This window comes from Elaeis guineensis, chromosome 8, assembly GCF_000442705.2.
Source record: "Elaeis guineensis isolate ETL-2024a chromosome 8, EG11, whole genome shotgun sequence".
Classification (NCBI taxonomy): Eukaryota; Viridiplantae; Streptophyta; class Magnoliopsida; order Arecales; family Arecaceae; genus Elaeis; species Elaeis guineensis.
Window position 1 is genome coordinate 66200070 of NC_026000.2, and position 8552 is coordinate 66208621.

The window sequence follows — 8552 nt, forward strand, 5'->3', positions numbered from 1 at the left end:
CCTTCGTCGATCTTTTGAAAGTCGACGTCACCTCGATCTACAATCTCTCGCATAAGGTGATAACAACGCAGAATATGTTTGGTGCGCTGATGGGATCTCGGCTCATTGGCTTAAGCAATGGCTCCAGTATTGTCGCAGTATAATAAGACAAGGTCATCAATGGAGGGTGCCACTCCGAGCTCGTCGATGAACTTCCACAACCATACAGCTTCTTTCGCAGCATCGGATGCCACGATATACTCTGGTTCGCAAACAGAGTCTGCCACTGTATTCTACTTGAAACTTTTTCAGCAGATTGCTCTACCATTTAGGATAAAAATATAGTCCGACACACTCTTACTATCGTCATGGTCTGACTAAAAGTTGGAGTCAGTGAACCCCATAAGTTTCAAGTCAGTTTCACCATACACAAGCCATTGGTCCTTAGTATTTCTTAAATACTTAAGAATAGTCTTTACGATCTTTCAATGATTTTTTTCTGGATTAGACTGGTATCTACTCACTACCTTTAATGAGTATGCCACATCTGATCTCGTACATATCATGGCGTATATAATAAAACCTACTGTCGAAGCATAAAGAACTCTACTCATATGCTCTCTCTCTTGAGGAGTTGTCGGACAATCTCCTTTCAAAAGAAAAATTTTTTGGCCTATCGGAAGATAGTTTTTCTTAAAATTCTTCATGTTGAACTGTTTCAGCATGGTATTTATGTACATGGATTGGAAAAGTCTGAGCAGCCTCTTAGATCTATTCCTATAGATCTTTATCTCTAGGATGTAGGCTGCTTCTCCCAAATCCTTCATGGAGAATTATGACAACAGCCAAACTTTTATTCTTCGTAATGTAGGGACATTATTTCTGATTAGAAGAATGTCATCCACATACAATACAAGAAATACAATTATTGAACTATTTGCCTACTTATATATGCAGGGTTCCTCTCCGTTCCTAACGAAGCCATACGTTCTGATCACCTTATCAAAATATATGTTCCAACTCTGAGATGCTTGCTTCAATCCATAAATGGATCTCTAAAGCTTGCACACTTTGGACTCATCTGTGGATATGAACCCTTCAGGTTGTATCATATACACCTCTTCATTCAGCTCTCCATTTAGAAAAGCTATCTTCACATCCATTTGCCATACTTCATAGTCCAAGTATGCTGTTATCACAAGCATGATCTGAATGGATTTGAGCATTGTCACAAGAGAAAATATCTCGTCATAATCAATACCATAACACTGACGATAATCCTTAACAATCAAATGGGCTTTATAGGTCACCACCTTCCCGTCTGCACCCCTCTTCCTCTTGAAGACCCACTTATACCCTATGGGTTTAACCCCTTCAGGTGGATCAACTAATGTCCATACATCGTTGACCTTCATGGACTTCATTTTGAATCTCATAGCTTCAAGCTATTTATCAGAGTCGGACCTCTGCATCGCATTCATGTAGGTGATCGGATCTTCATCGTTCTCATCGAGTTTGATAGGATCTCCATTCTGGATCAAAAAATCTAAGTATCTATCCGACTGATATGGTAGTCTACCAGATCACCTTAAGGATGTTTGTTCATTGGACTTCGAATTTGATCTTATCAAATCCAGTTCAGATTCAATCATTGGTGTCAGTTCTTCTACCTGTCGAACTTCGTCAAGCTTGATTTTAGAGGCACTTATTCCTTCACTAAGGAATTTTTTTTCCAAAAAGTATGCCTTACTGCTGATAAATATCTTTGTTCAGCAAGCAGGTAAAAGTAATATTTTCTCATTTCCTTTGGGTACCCTACAAAATTATACTTATCGGATCTCAGATTGAGCTTGTCAGTTTGTAATCATTTAACATAAGCCGGACACCCCCAGACCCTAAAGTAAAAGAGGTTCGGCCTACATCCTAATCATATCTCATATGGTGTCTTACAACTGACTTGTTCGAAATATTATGGAGCATAAGACAGGCTGTTTCAACTGCATATCTCCAAAAAAAAATCGATAGAGTTGCAAACCCCATCATGGATCGAATCATGTCCAACAAGATTTGATTTCTCCTTTCTGAGATGCCATTATGCTGTGGTGTCCCTGGAGGGGTTCATTGAGAGAGAATTCCATTCTCTCCTAGATATGTCAGAATTTTACTGGTAAAGTATTCATCTCCTCGGTCAGATCGAAGAGTTTTAATACTTTTTTAATTTGTTTCTCTACTTCATTACGAAATCATTTGAACATTTCAAATGATTCAAACTTGTATTTCATCAAGTAGATGTACCCATACCTAGATAGGTTGTCTGTGAACATAATGAAGTAGCTATTCCCTCTTCTGGCACATGTGCTCATGGGTCTACATACATCAGTATGTATTAGACCCAGCACATCACTGGCTCGTTCACCTTTTTCAGTAAAAGATGACTTGATCATCTTTCCAAGCAAACAAGACTCACAGATAGGTAACGATTTATAATCATCTTTATTATGAATTTTTTCTTGAGCTAACCTGTTCATCCTGCTCTTATTGATATGACCTAGCTTACAATGCCAAAGGGAGGCATCCGTGATATTATCTATTCTAGGATGTTTATTTGAAATATATATTATATTAGGCCTAGATACAATATGGATACCATTGTTCAACTATTCACATAAAATTGTAATACCATTCAAAATGATATCACAAATTTTTTTTATTGATATTTCATAATTGGAATTGGCTAAAAGGCCTACAGAAATAACATTTAAAAGAAAACTAGGATAGTAATGACACTCATTAAGAACAATATACTGAGACTCGAATACAAACTTGATGATTCCTAAAGCTAGAACTAGAACTGATCTTCCACCTCCAACATTCAGAAATCTCTCACCTTCTCCAAATCTTCTAGTGACCTAAAGATCCTGCAACGAATTGCAAATATGAATAGGGCTTCCAGTATCCAATACCTAAATCATTATTTCTATAAGACAGAAGTTACAAAGTGTTATAATATAAGTACCTTGTCCAACAACTGATTGCTTCTTCTTTTTTGGCCTGTTCAGATCAAAAGAAGCAATATACTGAGGACAGTTCCTCTTCTAGTGACCAAAAGAAGTACTCTGTCTAACTTTGATCAGCTTTGAACTTGGGTTTCTGGGACTGACTCCCAGCACCAGGCACCTTCTTATTCTTCTTTTTTTTCTTTCTTAAAGAGATGATGACTACCCGAAGAAGATCCTCCCACTAGATTCACTATCTCCTTATGGAGCTGGTGATCTTTCTCAAAAGTCTGTAGCAACCCCAACAGACCGTGGTAGTTGACTACAGGCTTCGTCATTCTGAAATGACTGAGAAATGATAGATAGGACTTGGGTAGAGAGTTCAAGATCGCATCCTTCCCCAGTTGTTCATGCAAAGGAAAGCCGAGTTTGCTCAATTTTTTAATCTGCTTGATCATGTACAATATATGATCGATAACAGATGCACCCTCCATCATCCGGACATTGAAAATGGAGCAACTAGTTTTGTGCCGCTCAACATCGTTAGGAGCACCAAAGGAATCTCTCAATACTTGAAGTATTTTCTCTGGCTGAGCTTCTTCAAACATCCAGCTAAACTCATCATTCATGGAGGCCCGCATGATGCAATGAATCATGGTGTGATTGTTGAGCCACTTCAAATAAGTATCTCGAACCACTCCTCGAATGTTAGGAGCAGGCTTCTCAGGTGTCGGATCCGTTATCACATAAAGGATCTGCTAGTACTCTAAGACAATCTTTAACTTTCGATATCAATTATCAAAATTTGGTTCGATAAGTTTCTCACTGTCCAACAGCGATCTGAGTGACAAGTTTGAGGTCATATCTGCACACACAAGAAAAATACAAAGCCTAATTAGTATATGAATTTATTAATCCTGAAGACTTGGACTTTAGTCTAAAGGTCCTCCACTATTTTGTACAAATTGATAGTCTCTACCTCCAATTCGAGAATTATCTTAATTCTTTAGCAAGTATTAGAATCCACACAGACTACATATAGCTCTGAGGATAGTTCGATCAACTCATATACACCTATGGGTAGGTTTCAACTAATTATTTCTCTAAATAACTTGTAGTATTTAATTTAGCCTCAGATTTTATTTTGGTAGGTGATGGGCCTCCACTGAAAGTTTGATTAGGTCAAACCATTAACATAAACTTACTCAGTGATTTTGCCTAATGAGTGATCAGGTTCGAGAATGGCTCGGATAATCCAACTATCATCAGATAGTTCAACAGAGTCATCATATGATGAATGATAATTTTATTATTCAAAAAAAAATACCAGACAGATGGCACCTGCAATGTCAATCAGAAATAATGAACCCATTATCACTCACCTTAATGAGAAGCTATGATCTAGTTATCACCATAACTAGCTCATTTTAGAAACCTAATAATTTAGAGAATTTAATCGATTTAGAGAAGAGAGAAAAAGAAAAGATCAATCAGTAAACTACAATCCTCTCATTGACTTCACCAAGTCATTGAATCGGGTTAGGTCATGTTGATTGAACTGGTATCTATATCAGTCACACTGATCAATCTTAATGGCATGGGCTAACTCGAATCACTTAGCGATCTAATCAAAATTTGATTCACCAAATTGGTCGTAAGTGAGATCGATGGAGGGTCTGCTAAGCTTGCCTTAGACATCATCGAAATGATCAAGTAAGCCATTCCCAATTAAAAATTACTGATCAAAATGCCAAACTTATCTTAGACATCAATTGGTTAACTAGTTTTAATTTAACCAACCTAATGATTTGGGTTCAACCACTGAGCCACAATCAAGGTCCATTTGGTCTAATCAAAGATATGGACTTAACCATCTACAACTATTGTACTAGAGAAATCTTGATTAATCTAATTCAATATTTGGTTAGACTTAATCAATTTTTCTATATAGTCAATCAATTCTTTAATTCTAACCTTAGATCTAATCCAATTAAAGAGAAGGACTTAATTTAAGCTAACCCATGACCCATATTTTATACAATATCATTAGATCTAAATCATAATTCTAGATTCAATCAGCTTGATACTTAATTCTCAATTAAGTTTTGTATCAACATGGTTAAGGTTCTAAAAATAATTTTTTATATAATTTTTTATATTAGATCATAAAATTTTTTAGATCAAATCTAATTTTTTTTATAATTTTAAATCAAAATAATTTTGATTAAACAAGATTAGATGTAACTAACTATCTTCATAACTTGCATCACATACAACAACACCTAGAGTTTCAAGATCTAGGATTTTGCAAGAAAGTAAGTTTTCTCTTTTTATTTTTTTCTTCATGAGATCTCATAGTGGCACCCCTACACACCATGAAGAGCACCTCATTGAATGGGAGAAGAGGGGTCATGAAATCTTACTTGCTTCTATGACCGGATGGCCTGGTGATTACCCAATCCGAGTACTCTGCGACTCAGAATATCTAATCTAAATAAATAATAATCAAATCTGAAAATAAACTAATTTAAATCTAATCTAAATCATAAATAATCAGATGTAATAATAAAAAATCAGATCTAAAGTCATATTAATTCATATCAAAACAACCTAGCTCTGATACCAGTTGAGAAAAATATGTGGTAGTACAGTACATGTAATTTTAAAATTTTATATAGCAAAAATAATAGATTAAATAATTTAATCCTAATCACATATATAAGATCTAATCTTAAACTACCACATCAAGATCTTTGATATAAAAAATATATATTTTAGATCTAAAAATAAAAATCACATCAATCTCATCGATGCTAAAATTCTAGATCTAACTATTAGATCTATCATAGGAATCAAACTAAGTTAGAGATCATTACCGAACAAATTTTGATCTTGATCTCCTCTGGTCTAACGGTTGAAAGGGTGTTCCTCAGGTCACTTACAGCCATATAAAGTTGTCTAGCCTCTATAGGAGAATCCATGTGAAGACTGGCGCAGATCAAGGGCTCGGAGATACTAATCTGCGAATAACTTCGACAACTGATCTCTTTCTTCTTCTACAAGCATCTTGGATACTCTAAAATGATAGAAAATCTAGAGAAGGAAGAGAGAAGGAGGAGATGAGGCTCTGGAAATAAACAATCAGCAAGAGAATTGATTATTGGGATGTCTAAGAGAGGGGACCCCTTTTTATAGATTAGGAATTAGGGCTTTCCAAGGAAGGGTGCCATGAATCAATGCCAAAATCTCCATTTGACATTCCAAAAAATTTTAGAAAAATCCTTAAGATGTGGAGAAGGAATCTAGAGTCTCAGACACCAAAAAATTCCTCAAGAAAATAAGAAAAAATAATATGACACCAACAATATACTATATATGAAAAATCTCTTTCCTAGTTTGCATCTTATCTCTAATTCAGATCACATTCAAATTAGGCAAGAGATAATATTATGACTCATCAGCTATTACTACCCACCATTATTGGATCTTCTCTCATGATGTCAAAAATCTTAACCCAAATCTAATTAGGTGTAAAAAAATTGACATGGATCCAGATATGGCGCAAAAGATAAAGATAGAGTCCTAGTCTGATTTGGACTCTTTATTTCTAATTCAATTCTAATCCAAATCAAATTTGGATTGAAACCACTGATAGAAATAAATCTAATCCAATTAAAAATCTAAATATCTTATCAAATTTTTAACCCAATTAGAAATTAGCTGAGTCCAAGTCCTGATCGAATCAGGATCAAATTTTTCTTATAATCGGGTTTGATCATATCAATCCCAATCTTTGTCGAACTGAATCTAATTCAGTTAGACTTATTCCAAAGCTCTTTGTTCAATCAAATTGAGTCAATTAGTAATCTAATTACTAATTAATTCTTCATAAATGGTAGAGTCTCTGTCCCAGTGGGACTCTCCCACAGAGTCCTAGTCCAAGTAGGACTCTTCACCAGAGTCACAATCCAATTGGACTCTTCAGCCATCAGATCTGATCAAATCTTCTAATGCATGTGACCCTGTAGATCTGAACCTAAGCCGATAGTATAGGATCAACTTCTTATACTAATTGATGTAACTATCTAGCAATGATGACCCGACAATCGGATAGATCGAAGTATTGCAAAGCAACCTTCTAGAACCTACTGCCATATGGTTATCGTATAATTCATCCTTTTGATCCAAATGCTCAAGGTGATCTAGGGTTTAACTATCAATCCTAATTAAGTCGACCACATTATATTTTAACTTTTTAAATCCATCTCATGGATTATCCTAGCCAAGATTTTGCTAAATTGAAATACACTAAAGCATATCTCCTATCAATTTAGAGGGTTCAATTCCATCTTGACTCACACACCGACTTGATAAGTACTTGACTGCACCAAGTATCCTTTCATCACTAAGTTAGAAACTTAGATAGTCTGGTATTAAAGTATAGTAAGTTGTTTACAAGTCACCGTGGTGGTTTCAGGTCGGAGGGACACTTATACCCATACCCTTCATGAGCTACTCTTGACAGTAGAGTACTCGGCATATGATCATGTTCGATATAAATGTACTCCTACATTCTATCTGTATGCCATAATAGTATCTTCACATTTCTTAGTTAAGAAGACAACCAACTCATATGGCACACAACGACCTACACTTGATATCGCTATCATCCTAGTAATAGTGTATCATTTGGTCACGAATATTTTTAAGGACTTAACGACAAATCTTTCTTTGTCGATTAATAATAGTCCTAAGGACTTCATTACAATAAAAGAGTTCAAAGATGATCAATTTGTAATAAAAATATCAAATAATTTTTATTAATAAAAATTCATATATAATTTATAAAATGAGCATAATCGTCTAATGATTAGCTTTAAGATACATTTTTCAACACCTACTGAGCAAAAGATATTTCTTAGTAGGTATGCCACTTTTTTGAAAAATAAATTTATCTAAGAAAAAGGTAATGGGAGGAATATTGAACTTGATAGAGTTCAAGACCTACAAATCAATTCAAAAATACCTGTGGTTGGACCACAAGGAGATCCTCAATTAGAAGTACGCAAGAATGATGTACATCCACTATATACATCATCTCTTCGAAGGTCAGATAGAGTGTGTCAAGCATCTCTAAGATATGATTTTATTATTGAAATTGATAATTCAATCAACATCATTTAGGATGATGATCCACTGATCTATTCAGAAGCTATCATGAGTAGAGACTCAGACAGGTGGTTGGAAGTCATGAAATCCGAAATGGATTCCATGTACACTAATCAAGTATGGATCTTGATTGATGTACCTGAGGGTGTGACCCCAATAAGATGCAAGTGGGTCTTCAAGAAGAAGATCGGAGCAGATGGCCAAGTAAAAACCTACAAAGCTAGGTTGGTGGCGAAGGATTTCAGACAAAGACAAAGAATTGACTATGATGAAACCTTCTCACTAGTGGCTATGCTCAAATCTATCTAAATTTTACTTGTTATAGCAGCATACTACAACAATGAGATCTGATAGATAGATGTCAAGACTGCTTTCCTCAATGGTAGTCTTGAGGAAGAGGTCTATATG